General features: G+C 34.1%; 1 long non-coding RNA gene across 1 annotated transcript in view; it reads left to right on the top strand.

Moving 5' to 3' along the window:
* The window catches only part of LOC145530459 (uncharacterized), a 141,974-nt gene that overhangs the window by 59,933 nt on the left and 65,888 nt on the right, over window positions 1-16,153 (top strand). Inside the window, exon 3 of the long non-coding RNA XR_014071804.1 lies at window positions 9,823-9,928. This is a non-coding gene — a long non-coding RNA (uncharacterized LOC145530459). The remainder of the gene's footprint in view (window positions 1-9,822; window positions 9,929-16,153) is intronic.

Here is a 16,153-nt window from a genome sequence, read left to right as displayed (position 1 = left end):
CAGTAGAGTGTGAGCAGAGGCTTTTGTGCCACATCCAGGGCTAATCAGTAAAAACCTTCAGCACATGCGAAAAATAGCATAGCCCCCATGAGTCCATATTCTTGAATGATTATTTGAAAATTACCTTCCTTTGTTTATACTACTCAGTACTGTTACCTGGAAAACTTCAGTTCCATATATCACTATTATACATGTTTAGATCTGCAATTTTTGTAAATCTTATTTACAAACAGTATAAGATTCTCTCATTTGCAAATGAATTATTTAGTAGAGTCTATCTTCAAATTTAACTGAAAGGCTTATATTTTGATTACTACTTCAGTATTATTTTCTAATTGTCTTTATTGCATTTAGAGAATATAATGTTACACAAGCTGTTCTTTGAAATTTGTTAACATCTTTATGAATTTGTATGTGATCACTATTACTAATACTGCACAGGTTTTTACTTAAAAAATGAGTAATCCATGCAAGTGGAGTACAGTATTCATTATTTGTCTATTAGATTAAGCCTATTGATATGTGATTTATTCAGTTCCTCTACTTATTTAATTTTTTTCTCATTCACTTTACTGATTTCTCAGAGGAGTGTGTTAAATTTTTCAAATATTGTTTATGTTATGTTTATTGTTATGTTTATTGTTTATGTTTATTTCAACTTTGCTTATGTAATTCAAATTGATGATTAAATACATTAAAAGTCACAAGTATATCACCCATGTGTTTTTATCTTCAGTAGCATTTTTTTCTTATTTATTTTCCCACATAATACTATTTTGTTTGTCAGTAGTAAGATAATACTTACCATAACTTAAGAGTATTTTAAAATTACTGTGGTAAGACCACTGAACTTGAGCTCTACCTAAGTCCTCAATACAATATCATTAACTTTAGGCCTAATGTTGTATAGCAGATCTCTAGAATTTATTCATCTTGTGTAACTGAAATTTTATACCTTTTCAAGAGCAATCATCTCTCTTCACTCTTTAGCAACCACCATTCCACACTATGTGTCTGTGAGTTTGACTGTTTAAATAAACCTCATGTAGTGGGATCATGTACCATTTGTTCCTTTATGACTGGCTTATTTCACTTAAGATAATGTACTCCAAGTTCATCAGTGCTGTTGCATATGGAAATATCTCCTTTTTTTAAGGTTAAAAAGTCATCCTCTGTGTGTATGTGTGTGTTTATCCATTCATTTCTCAGTGGATATTTAGGTTATTTCTGTGTCTTGGCTGTTTTGAATAATACTGCAGTGGACATGGGAATGCATATATCTGCAGGATCCAGATATCAATTCTCTACATACATACCCAGAAACAGAATCGATTGATCATATGATTATTCTATTTTGAATTTTTTGAGTAAAGTCCATACCAATTTCTATAGTGGCTGTACCATTTTTCATTTCTAGCAGCATCGTACAAGGGCTTTTCTTTATCCACATACTCTTGGTATCTTGTGTCTTTTTGATAATAACCATCCTAGCAAAACCATTTTTTGTTTTGACTTAAATTTCACTGATGATTAGTGATTTTAAGTATTTTTTCATATACCTGTTGGCAGTTGTATGTGTTATTTGGAGAAACGCCTCTTCAAATTATTTGCTAATTTTTAATTTTTTTTAAGCATTGAGTTTTGGGAGTTCCTTATATAGATACTGATGCAGATACAGTTATAAAAACATATAGGCATAGATCAGTGCTAGGGTGCATATACATACATATATATATATATATATACATATACACACACACACGCACATATACAGGTATATTCAAGTTTGACTCAAAATATACATAAATTCTAGACTTTAGAGCAAGTTTAACTTATAAATTAAAAAAAAATTTTTTCATAAAACAGTAAATACTTCTCCACAGTGTTTCCAGTAAAGCATACTTTAAATTGTTGACTAAACTAGGTCTCCTTTGAATATATTTCCAATTTTTTCAGCTGTTTATACCAGAGATGTGTTTGAATTTTAAAAATTTATCTGTTAAATCTTGGATGGTGTATTGATATTGTTCATAATATGAATATAGTTGTCTTACAACTGGGATGCTTTCCATAATCAAACAATTTAATAGTATCAAAACAATTAGTTAACTATAATTACCCAGAACATTATTAAATGTCTGGCAAAATTTAGGTCCTAAAATATTGTTATTAAAAAAATCTACCTAGTTTTGGTTGTGTTACAAACATTTTCTCTTTTCTGTATTGTAAATGTTTTTGTTAAATATATCTGCACTAAATATAAGCCATAATCAAATATTAAAGTGCTTTTAGCTAGTAACTTTGAAATTCAGTGTTTTGATAAGAATAATATCATATATGTAAACAATTGACAGTTTTTGCAGATTTTTTAACCTCACAATAATATTTAATCCAATATGATCAGTGACTACAGACAAATTAAGACAGTACCTCTCCATTCAAGCTTGCATATTCAGCATATAAATCTATGTTGAAATAAAAGAGTATAATTTTTTTTTGGTTTAGGTAATTTGTTTGAATTTTTAACTTAAAAGTTCCTAGGACCTATAGTTGTCAGTGGCAGTATACATTACCTGGATAGAAATTTCATACATGGCACAAGATGCTATTTATTTTTTCTTTCATAAATTGGATTCTATGATGTCCCTTGGAGACCTTTTTTACTGGCTTTTTGTTCTTAGGCAAAGTCATATGCATGGATCATAAACTACAGCAAAATTATTATCACTGTTTATGTTTAAAACAATTGAGGTGTCTATAAGGTCACAGCTGTTATAGTTACATGCCACTGATATTCAATCAGATATTATTTCTGCTATTGCTATTTGAAATATCCTGGTCACCCATAGGCCAAGGTATTACAATAGAATTTACATGGTTTAAATTTTTGTCTCTTTTATTAATTTCTTAGAAAGTGTTTTCTGGAGAGAGCAAGATTCAGCGTTCTCTCTGCTCCTGTGCTGTGCTGTGCTCTCCTAAAAATTCTGTGATAAAACTGCTACTCACAGTTCAAGCACTTGCATCATTTCCCAAAGCAAAACCTGTAAGTCACAGCCACAATTTTTAAAAATCGTACTGGAAGGCATAATAGGTAAAAAACTTCACAGCTGGATGTGGAAAAAAGGATCCAAACCTCAACTTTCTTCACATTCTCCTGAATATAAAATTACTTGCATACATAATTATGAAATTTTAAAGGAAATTAGTTACACAACAATAAAACTATAGTTCCTCTGAGAAAGCAATTTCTACTTTTTTCTGAAACTGGACTTTGTAATTACTTGAAATAAAACAAAAGAATGTCCAGAAAGTTATTTCATGTCCTCAGATATACAGTAAAGAAGTAAAGTTGATACATTTAATTCTCTGCCCCCATCCAGGGATAAACTCTATCAACATCTCCCACCAGAGTGGTGCACCTGTTACAAGTGATGAACTACATTGACAAATCATTAGTGTTATACATTCTGTGGGTTTTAATAAATGTACAGTGATAAGTGTCCAACATTATTTTATCATAAATAATATTTTCACTATTCTAAAAATATGTGCTCTATCAATTCATCCCTGCCTTCCATCTATATGAGTGTATGTTAGTTGCTCAGTTGTGTCCGACTTTTTGTGATGCCATGGACTGTAACCCACCCTGCTCATCTGTCCATGGTATTCTCCATGCAAGAATACTGGAGTGGGTTGCCATTCCCTTTTCCAGAGGATCTTCCCAACCCAGGTATCGAACCTGGGTCTCCTGTGTTGCAGGATATTTTTTATCACCTGAGTCACAAGAGAAGCCCACCTTCATTCTAACCTCTGATCTTTTAACTGTCCCCATATCTTTGCCTTTACCAGAATGTCATATAATTGGAATAATACAGAATGTAACCTTTTCAGATTGGCTTATTTCAGTTTAAATATGCATTTAAGTCTCCTCTATGTTTTTTCATGGTTTTATAGCTCTCTTTTTTTAAGCACTGAATAATATTCCATTGTCTGGGAGTACCACAGTTTATTTATCCATTCATCTTCTGAATGACATCTTGGTTGCTTCCAAGTTTTGACAGTTTCCCTGATGACATGATGTACAGCATAGTTTTACACATCTATTTTCTGTTTATATATCTTCTTGGATAAAGAGACTATTCATATAATTTGCCTATTTTTTAATCAGGTTGTTTTTTTCTTATTGTAAACTTAAAGTGTTTTTGTATGTTTTGGATGACAGTCCTTTATCAGATATGTCGTTTGAAAATATTTTCTTCCAGTCTGTGGCTTATATTTTCATCTTCTTGACAGTGTCTCTTTCAGAGCAGAAATTTTTAATTTTAGTGAAGTACAGCTTGTCAGTTTCTTTTCATGAACCATGCCTTTGATGTTGCAGGGAAACAATTTTTTCGATTCAGAAGTTTTAAAAAGTATATGTGAGACCATAGTAATAGTGTCAGCAGAAGCATATAGGTATGAAAATTCATGCATAATGTAGGAAAATAGATAGCATAACGCTGCTCAAAAATTTTAAGTCTTAGGTGGTATAGAGTGAGAAATATTAATGAAAAAGTAGCATGGTACCATATTAGAAACTAATGTGAATAGCATCCTAAGGATTTACATTATATCAGGCAAACAAAAGGACTCATTGAGATTTCCCTTCTTGCTGCTCTCCTTCATTCCCCTCTCCCACAGGACAAGGCATAACCAGATATTTTCTCAGTGTTCTAGGAAATTCAGCATAAGGATATTGCATCACTGGGGCTCCACCCAGATGATGTCATCTAAAGCTAATTAACTCTAAAAGGCCCTGCCTCCAAATACCCATCAAACAAGCCCAATGATTATATTTGTGTAAGGATACATAAATTCACTGATGGAAGAGTATAGAGTCCACACATATGTATAATTAGAATTATAAATACAACACTGCAGTATAGTGATAAAATGTTTTTTCATAAATGAAAAAAGCTGAATTAATTGGATATTCATTTATTTGGAAAATTATATCTTTACCTCTGCCTCATGCCATGCACAAAAATCAATTTCAATATATATTGTAGACCTAATATAAAAAATAAGGGAAGATAATATATTTACAGCTCTGGAGTAAAGATCTTTTAAAAAGACACAAAATATTTAACTACAATGAAATAATTGATAAATTGGGTAACATTATAATTAAGAAGTTTTGTTTATAGAAGGATACCATCAATAGTATGAGAATGTAAGCCTCACCCTAAGAAATAATTCAAATGCAGAATATATACGAACTACTTAATTAGACATCACTTTGCCAACAAAGGTCTGTCTAGTCAAAGCTATGGTTTTTCTAGTAGTTGTGTACGGATGTGAGAGTTGAACCATTAAGAAGGCTAAGTGCTGAAGAATTGATGCTTTTGAATGGTGGTGCTGGAGAAGACTCCTGAGAGTCCCTTGAACAGTAAAAGATCAAACCAGTCAATCCTAAAGGAAAGCAACCCTGAACACTCATTGAAAGGATTGATGCTGAAGCTGAAGCTCCAATACACTGGCCACCTGATGCGAAGAGCTGACTCATCGGAAAAGACCCCAGATCTGTTAAAGACTGAGGGTAGAAGGAGAAGGGGGTGACAGAGGATGAGATGGTTGCATGCCATCACTGACTCAATGGACATAAATTTGAGCATACTCTAGGAGATAGTGAAAGACAGCAAAGCCTGGCCTGCTAAAGTCCATGAGGTTTCAAAGAGTCAGACACAACTGAGCAACTGAACAACAACCTTAATCAATGAGGGAAATTAATGTAAAAATGAGTGAGAAAAATAGTATGGGACCCTTACAAAATAAAAAATATCCAGTTGGCCAAGGAGCATATGAAAGGGTGCCATATTTCATGAGATTTCAAAGAATGCAGTTCAAACCACACTTAGATAACCTACATTTCTGCCAGCATGGCTGAATTATTTTTTAAAAGATAGCAGGAACTAATGATCATCTGGAACATCTTGAATTCTTCTACATTGCTAGTGGAAATGTAAATCAACATAATCACACTGGAAAACTGTTTGGGGCTTCCCAGACAGTGCAAGTGATAAAGAATCCACCTGTCAATGCAAGAGATGTGGATTTGATCCCTGGGTTGGGAAGATCCCTTGGAGTAGGAAGTGGCAACCCACTCCAGTATTCTTGCCTGGAAATTCCATGGACAGAGGAGCCTGGTTGGTGGGCTGCAGTCCATGGGGCTGCAAGAGTCAGACACGATTGAGCACATGTGCTGTATAAATGTGTGTGTGTGTATATATATATACACACACACACACGCACATACATGGGTGTGTATACACATACATACATACATTCACACATGCGTATACTGGGCCTCAAGAATTCCACTCCTAGGTATGCACCAAAGAAAAATGAATATTATATTTACTAAAAAGAATTTGTGTATATAAATGTTAGTTAACGAAATATATTTTGCGATAGCTTCAAACTGAAAACAGCTTATCAGAAGTGAAATGTATAAATGATGATATATTCATATAATGTATTGTGGCCTAACAATGAAAATGAAAACAAAAGTATAACCAAAGAGACGAGAAGGATACTCATAAAAATATATTTGCCAAAAGAAATTGAATATAGACAAAATATTCTTTCTTCTGAAATTGTAGATAGGCAAAACTAATTTTTTAGTCTAGTCAAGGCTATGGTTTTTCCTGTAGTCATGTATGGATGTGAGAGTTGGACTGTGAAGAAAGCTGAGCACTGAAGAATTGATGCTTTTGAACTGTGGTGTTGGAGAAGACTCTTGAGAGTCCCTTGCACTGCAAGAAGATCCAACCAGTCCATCCTAAAGGAGATCAGTCCTGTGTGTTCATTGGAAGGACTGATGTTGAAGCTGAAACTCCAATACTTTGGCCACCTGATGCGAAGAGCTGACTCATTGAAAAGACCCTGATGCTGGGAAAGATTGAAGGCAGGAGGAGAAGGGGATGACAGAGGATGAGATGGCTGTATGGCATCACCGACTCAATGGACATGAGTTTGGGTGGACTCTGGGAGTTGGTGATGGACAGGGAGGCCTGGCGTGCTGCGATTCATGGCGTTGCGGAGTCGGACATGACTGAGTGACTGAACTGAACTGAAAACTAATTTACAATGGTAGAGGCCAGGATAGTTGTAAAACTTTGTGTTTGCCAGGGAAGGAAGTGTGAGGTGGGGAGGAGGGTTGGGGATGGTAAATCTAATGGGACAGAAGGGAACACTTTTTTGTTCTGTAATATTCTGTTCTTTCATCCATGTTGGTTATACAGATGTATTCATTTTTATAAAATCTATTGTTCTGTATGTGTTTTGTTTTAAATTCACTTAATGTAAGATGAGCCATTTTAAAGTGTACACCTCAGTAGCATTTCAGGTATTCACATTGTTGTGCAACTATAACCTCTGTCAAGTTCCAAAATATTTTTATCCCCCCCAGAGAAAATCCCATACTCATTAAACAATCCCTCCCTGGTTTCTCTTTCCCCTCAAACCTCTGGAAACCACCAATCTGTTTTCTATCTCTCTGGATTTATCTATACACTGGATATTTCATGTAAATACGATCATAACATATTAACATATGTGACCATTGTGTCTGACTTCTTTGACATAGCATGATGTTTTCCAGGTTCATTCACATTGTAGCCTATGTCAGTACTCTATCCCAATTTTCATGGCTGAATAGTATTCCTGTGTGTGTGTGTCTCCCACTTTATTGATCTATTCATTGGTTGATGTACATTTGAGCTATATTCTTCTTTGGACATTATGGATGCTACTCTTATGAACATTCTTAGACAAGTGTTTCATTGAGTACTTGTTTTCAATTCATTTAGTGCATTAAGAATCAGGTACTGAGGCTGTAGTAATTTTATGGTTAATATGTTTGAGGAACTGCTGTTCTTTCCCACAGTGTACAAGTATTTAAATTTACCCCCATCCTCACAATGCTTGTTATTTTCCATTTTTCTGGTTATAGCTATCCAAGTAAATGTGAAGTGGTAACTCGTAGTTTTGACTTGCATTTCTGTAATAACTAATAGCAGTGAGCATCTTTTTGTGTGCTTATTGGCCCTTCGTATGTTTTTCTTTGGAGAGATAGCTGCTCAAGTCCTTTGGTTTTTGTTTTGTTTTGTTTTTTTCTTTTTGTTGAATATCTGTATATTTTAGATTTATGCATTTGTCGATAACATCATAATTCACTGAAAAACTTACTCTTTAAAGGCAGAATAACACCTGATTTTGAGACTGCCAAAAGGGCAGACAGGAAAAAAGAACTATTTCAGGTAATATGGTGAAAATAATTGTTGATAATTTACCTTTTTTTCCTTTGGAAATGAGTGTCTGCAATTTTGAAAAGCTACCTTCGTATTTTAAACCTGAAGTTTTACTAACAGAGCCAATAAATGTACTTTTGTTTAAATGTATATATTTGTAGATCTTCCTTGGTGGCTAGAATGGTAAAGAATCTGTCTGCAATGCAGGAGACCAGGGTTCAATCCTTGGGATGGGAAGATCCCCTGGAGAATGAAATGGCTACCCACTCCAGTATTCTTGCCTGGACTGGAGAAGTTCATGGGCAGAGGAGCCTGGTGGCTACAGTCCATGGGGATTGCAAAGAGTTGGACATGGCTGAGCAACTAACATTTATAGTATTTAATATAGTATAGTAGTCTATGTAATTATAAATTATATTTCAATTAATAATATTAAGCAACAACTACTGATTAAATTGAAAGTCAACTAGATGATTTATTGGGCTTCCCTCATAGCTCAGTTGGTAAAGAATCTGCCTGCCATGCAGGAGACTCTGATTTGATTCCTCAGTCGAGAAGATCTGCTGGAGAAGGGAAAGGCTACCCACTCCAGGATTCTGTCCTGGAGAACTCCATGGACTGTATAGTCCATGGGGTCACAAAGAGTCACACACAACTGGGCAGCTTTCACTTTCAGGTGATTTATATGCAGTGTGTTTTATATATGGATTTTTCGCAATAAATTTATCTCAACAACTGTTCTAGACAGAAACATGTGTCTCCAAACTAAATCTAAGAAGGCTAAATAATGTATAGAAGATCCTACAATCTGAGCTAACTTTATGGGTATGCAGCCTGTGCAATCAGACAGAGATTGATACTCAGAAGAGATCCATAATTGTTTAATGCTCTAGTGTTACCATCTTGAAATTCTTAATAATATTTCAATAAGAGGTCCCATTTTTCATTTGGCACTGGAGCCAACAAATTTTGTATCCAGTACAGTTTACACATTCCAAATTCACAGAAATATGACTTAAAACAAAACAGCCTCTTTGCAGAACAAACATAGGGATGTTGCCATAAACTAGATTTAATCTACCCTTGACCTTGACATTGAAAGTTTTACTCCTACTAAATTTAGTTAATTTTACATTCTGTTAAGTATTGCCCATTTGTGCATTTAGGTTTTCCAGTTGTGTTGATAACTACTTAGCATATATAACTGTATAAGTTTAAGGCATATAGCACAATGGTTTGGTTTACATATATTGTGAAATGTTTACCACAATAGGTTCAGCTAACATCTGTCTTCTCATATAGATTCAATATAAAGAAAGAGAGAAAAAACAGAAAAAAATTCTACTTGGGATGAGAACTCATAGGATTTACTGTCTTAAAAATTCTAATATTCACACAACAGTGTTAGCTATAGTTATCACATTACACATTGTATTCCCAGCACTTACTCATAACTGAAAATTTATATCTTTTGATAATCTTCCTCCAATTTTCCCTCCCCCATCCTCCATCTCGTTTGAATAACCTCCAGGAGTTAGTGATGGACAGGGAGGCCTGGCATGCAGCAGTCCATGGGGTCGCAAAGAGTCAGACTCGACTGAGTGACTGAACTGAACTGAACTGATCCTCCATCTCTGGTAACCGCAAATCTGATTTCTTTTTCTATGAATTTGGGTATTCTTTTTCCCCCACATGTAAGTGAGCTCATACGTGTTTACCTTTCTGTCTGATTTATTTCATTTTATGCCTTCAGGGTTCATTCATGTTGTTGCAAATGGTAGCATCATCTTTATATGGCTGAATAATATCAGTGTATGGAATATTATCTCACAATTTTTTATCCATTCATCCATCAGTGGACACTTAGGTTGTTTCCATGTCTTGGCTACTGTAAATAAGTTGTTATCAACATTAAAGATATTTTTTTCCCATTAGTATTTTCATTTCATTTGTATTTATTTCCAGAAGTGGAATTGCTGAATAATAGAATAGTTTCACTTTTAATTTTTTGAAAATCCTCCATACTGTTTTCCAGAGTGGTTGTACCAATTTACAGTCCTTCCAACAAGATACAAGGGTTCCCTTTTCTCTGCATCCACACCAGTATTTGTTATCTCTTGTCATTTTGATAATGGCCAGTCTAACAGAAGTGTGGTGACAGCTCATTGTCATTCTAATTTGCATTTTCCTAAAGACTAGTGATGTTGAGCATATTTTCAGATAGCTTTTTGCCTTTCATGTACATTCTTTGGAGAAATGGCTCTTCAGGTCCTTTGCCCATTTTTAAATTGATTTATTTGGTTTATAGCTATTGAGTTGTATGAGTTCTTTCTATATTTTGAAATTAGCCCCTTCTCAGAAATGTGATTTTCAAGTATTTTTCCGATCTTTAGGTTGTCTTTTCACTTTGTTGATGGTTTCTTTTGCTGTGTAAGTGCTTTTAAGTTTGATGTACTCCTTGTTTATTTTTTATTTTGTTTCTCATACTTCTAAGTTTCATATCTAAAAATTCATTACCAAGACCCACATCAAGGAACTCTGTTACTATGTTTTCTCTAGGAGTTTCATGGTTTTAAGTCTTAAATTTAAATCTTTAATTCATTTGAGTTAAATTTTGTTAGTGGCATAAGATATGGGCTCAGTTTTATTCTTTTACATGTGAATATCCAATTATCTCAGCAGTATTTATTGAAAAGACTATCTTTTCAAAGACATTTTTTTTAAGAAATAGGTAAAACAAACCTAAAATTTATATGGAACCACAAAAGACTCAGAATAGCCAAAGAAATCCTAAGAGGGAAGAAAAAAGCAAAGAAGGAGGCATTACTTTTAATTCTGAGGCGAGCTGTTGTCACAGATACCAATTAGATGTTAAAAAACTTCAATTTTGCTTTGTGACAAAATACAGTTGTTTTTGTTTCTCTTAAGCAATTTTGGTAATATTAGATAATGGAATCCATTTTTCATTGGAATATTACAACATTTTTTTTTTTCATTTGAGAGTCACTCTAATAAGAATATGTCATAAAATTACAGTTAGATAGACTACTCAAACACAAAATTAAAGAAGGTTTGTATTCAATCTTTAAAGACTCCTCAAATCTTTCTTGATAGGTTTATTTATAACAATGCTTCCTAAAGATTCATGTCTTGTTTTAGGAAGTTTTACTTGGATCTTGATGTTTTGACCAAATTTGATGTAGGTAATATTTTATATAATAAAATTCTACTTTGCACCTTGCTACAGTCTTTTTCCTCTCATTTCTACAATGACTTGCATTATTACAGTTTCTATATATTTTCAACTTATTGATATACTTTAGATAGTGAAATTGATTTTCATTAGCCAGTCTTTCCCTCTTACATTATTTATTAGTTCACAAATTCATGTGAGATGAGAGATGGTCTTTTTACTTGACTTGTACATAGACTAACCTCATTTTCATGACATTGTACAATATAATTTTGCTGTTTATTTGATGACTAAAATATTGAGCATGAAGATTACACCTGATGAAAATGATAAATAAATAAAAACCCTATTTGATGGTACACAATATTGGAACTCTGGGTGCATCTCATTATGGGAAACAAAATTTATCAATAGTTCAGCCTAAAAATTGGATTAATTTTCAAAATAAGAAATATAGAATTAATTCCTGCTGGCACAGACAATATGAATAAATATTTTCAGAGAACTTTTCTAATAAAAGAAGTATGTCTGCAGATAAGATCATTAAGAAGAAATGAGGTAAATGAGAGCTAAATATATGACTCGAGAAGAATAATTGTTAGTTAGAAAGACAGCTCTTCATATGCAGTCATCTTATGCTAAAGTAGATTAAGACTTTACTTACATAACTCTGCTAACATTTTTGCATTAAACAAGAAATATACAAATTCTTACATAGTTATCTCTGGCCTGTGTAATGAAAAGTGCTTTGGACTTCAATTTGTGAAATATAATTCAAATATTTATTCAGCTATCAATTATGTACATGATAGTGATCATGACATAGGTCCTAGCCATGGTTTTTCATCTGTAAATTGAGGTAGCTAATTTTTTTTTAAATTATGCCCCAGTCCATAATTGCATATTATATACACTTTGTATACACTGTCTAGTTTCTGATGTCTCAAGTTTGCTGTACAATCATAGAGTGTAAAGAAGAAGTCCTGAAACTACTTTGAAAACAGCTGGATTTATATCCAGAGACCATATCCAAATACTCTGCTGAAGCCATTAATTTTTAAATGGAAAAAGAGGAAATAGTTTCAGTTAATCATTTACGCAGGAGGACAGATTCTTTGTCATTTTTCCTTTGCGTACAGGCCTGCTGACTTCTCTCGATCTTCTTTGGGACACTGTCTTGCTGTGTGATCCACCTGCAATTGGAAATTTTCTTGCCCACATAGTTTGCCTAGGCCTGTGGGGTCCACCTGCAGATTTACTAAGGGAAAGCTAGGGGTAGAGTCATTCTTTAACTACTTAATTCATTTTTATTCCTTTTAACCCAGGAAAGAAATCAAAAGGTTAGGTAAGGTGTTGTGTTTATTTAGAAAAGCAGAAATCAGGAGTTAAGTTAAATCTTGCCTAATGAACTCATCTTTATGATTAAAGCCTAAGGAAAACAGGGATGAACAAACGGAAAAGGGGCAAAGGAGATGCTTACGAGATTATGTTTAACCAATTCATTGATGATGGACCTTTGGGTTGTTTCTGAAATCTTATGTTTACAAGTGATATCACAGTGAATAGTGTTTATCATATGTCTTTTTGAATTTTATACAGATTATGTTTGGGATAATTTTAGTGAGATTGTTTTAGTGAGAAGATAAACCTATATGCAGTTTTCCAAGAAAATTTCATAGTCTTCCTCACAAGGATTTCACCATTTTTTATTCTTACCAATAGTGTACAAGTGTCTATTTCACTACAGTTTTAACCACAGAATTTGGTGTTAAGCTTCTGAATTCTTTGCCATTTGGATAGGTAAAAAATGATATGTTGATATTTAAATGTATGTTTTTCTTATTATTAACAAACTAGAAAATTCCCATAAGGTATATTCGCATTTTCTCACTGAAATGTTTATATAGTGTGTGCTATTTTTCATATGGTTTTTGTTCTTTTTTTTTTTTAACTTTTTTGTAATATCTTCATAGAATAGGTATGGTAGACATTGTCTAAAATATGATGCATATTTTCCCCAGGTGGGCCTTTTTCTTTTGAATTTATATATTGAATGTATTTGTGTACATTCATGTAGTTACCATATACAGAGGTATTTTCTTCTTTCTCTTAAGATTATGTAATCAAATTGATCAATTATTTCTTTTACTGGTTATAAATTCTAAGTCATAATTAGGAAAGTTTTACCTATTCTGAAGTTGTTAAAGAAATCTAGGGATTTATTCATAAAGACCCTGAAAGATGTCACTATGTAAATTTTAGAATTCTGTTCTAACTGGATTAATCCTGCAGTGTGATGGTGAGGGAACAAATCCATATAAATCTTTGTTCATTATGTCTATTCAGGTGCCACAATGCCATTTATTTAAAATGTTTCCTTTTCTGAATTACTTTAAATCTTCAATTTTATTGCAGGCTACGTTTCATAACTTTTGTGAGTCTTTTTTATTGTCTATTTCTCTTCAGTGATTGATTTGCCAGTTTTTATACCAATATATAATTTTAATTAGATTTACAGAGTATTGTATGTTTTATAAGCAATATCATCCCCACTGCCACATGTTCTTTTTAATTTTTAATTGAAATATAGTTGATTTACAGTGTTATATTCATTATAGGTGTACAACATAGTGATTCAAAATTTTGATAGATTATTCTCCATTTAAAGTTACAAAATAATGGCCATGGTCCCTGTGTTGTAAAATATATTTTTGTAGCTTATTTATTTTATGCATAGGAGTTTGTACCTCTTAATCTCCAGGCCCTATTTTGCCATTCTTCCTCTTTTCTGTCCCACTAGTAACCACTAGTTTGTTCTCCATAGTCATGAGCCTGTTTATTTTTTGTTATATTTACTAGCTTATTTTGTTTTTTAGCATCCACATATAAGTGATAATATACAGTATTCTCCTTTCTCTTTCTGACTTATTTCACCTGGCATAATACTTTCTAAGTTCATTTATGTTGTTGACAATGGCAAATTTTCATGATTTTTCATGACTGAGTAATATTCCAGAAGATTGTTAAACTTCCCACTGTGTTCATCCATTCTTGTCCTGAGTTCTTTGATCATCTTTATGATCATTATTTTGAACTCTTTATTGGGCAGATTGCCTATTTCCAGTTCATAGTTCTTCTCTTGGGGTTTTATGTCTCCATGTATGAAACATGTTCCTCTGTTGCCTCATTTTGCTTAATTTTCTGCTTTTATTTCTATCTGAAATTTCTATCTATCTTTCTATGTTTTCTGACCTGGGAGTAATGGCCTTTGTAGGAGATGTCCTGTGTATAGATGTTCTATGTATTGATGGCCTTTGTATAGATGTCCTATATCTTTTAGCAGCACACTCCCCCTTGGTTAACAGAGCTGTATACTTTATGGGTGCCCTTCTGTGAGCTGTGTGGCTCTTCTGTTGTGGCAGGCTGGCTAATGTGGGTGGTCTGGTAGGTGTGACTGACTCAGTGCAATAGGTTGTCAGGTCCTGCCTTGAGTGGAGGCTTCCAGCTGCTGGTTGGTAGGCTGTATCATGAGGCAGCTAGCTTCAGAACCCTGGGGCTAGTGCTAGCATACTGGTGGGTGGAGGTGGGTCTCAGGATTTCTGGCTGCTGGGCTCAGGAATTTCTGGAGCTGTGCAGGACCGCTCAAGGAGAGCACCTAGGCCATGATGAGCCAGAGAGAAAAGGGAGAAATGTGGGCAAGCACCTTTATTGTGGTTTCTGCAGGAAGGAAAGGACAAGGCAGGGTAAGCAGAATTAAGATTGGCTAATGTGAATCATTTCAGTGTACTCTGGGGCTTAAGGACTGTTCCTGGTTATCTGTAACTGACCCTGGGACAGTTAGGATAGGTATATAGAGACCCAGAGCATGAAAGCCCCAGGAGGGCCATGACCGAGCCTGTGGACTTAATTAGCTTCTCAAGAAAGGCAAATAACTTTATCCAGGGATGAAAAATAACATGTTTTAAAAAATTATATTATAATTGACCCCTTGATGCACCGACATCACTTTTAGGCTTGATTATTTATAGTAGTTGAGTAGCCTGAATAGTAAAAGAGTTTTATTTAGTAGGCCATTAGTTGCCTAAACAGAATAAACATTTCATTATGAGAGTAATAAAGAGAAACATGGGTAGAATTTTAAGGAATCCTTATAGGCTGGCCCATAAGTGATTTCTCATTTATATGATGTTAGCCATGAAAATATCTGAAATTTCTAGGATCTTTAATAATACAGAGTTAGAAAATGTGTTAAGAGTATAATACCTGTATCTGTCTGTCTATCTCTTTACCTACCTACCTATCTTCCTGTCCACCTTGCTAACAGCAAAATCTTGATATATTTCTTGAGTCAAATTGGTAGGTCCTGTAGTCATGTTGTCAGAAGGTATAAACTAATGGTTTAGTAAGGTATATGTAAAGTTTAGTGGTATTTGTGTATAATTGAAGGGGGGTTCATTATTGTTTGTGGACGAGACCCAGGCAGGAGACTGGGGTGAATAAAGCTGAAGGTGGGGTGAGTAGGAGAAAGCTCTGGGGAATAATGATTCTCTTCCTAGGGTAACTATGAGATGGGTGCCTCCTGGGGAAAGCAGTATATCTCCATTGTTTTATAGAATGGGACTAATAGTACCAACCTCTACCAGATTTCCCTGTAGGTAGGGGCTATGGG

This window comes from Giraffa tippelskirchi, chromosome 12 (assembly GCF_054371585.1).
Source record: "Giraffa tippelskirchi isolate mGirTip1 chromosome 12, T2T-mGirTip1v1.2.pri, whole genome shotgun sequence".
In the NCBI taxonomy this organism is placed as follows: Eukaryota; Metazoa; Chordata; class Mammalia; order Artiodactyla; family Giraffidae; genus Giraffa; species Giraffa tippelskirchi.
Note: the sequence above shows the minus strand (reverse complement) of the source record. Positions and strands in the feature narration are given on the sequence as shown.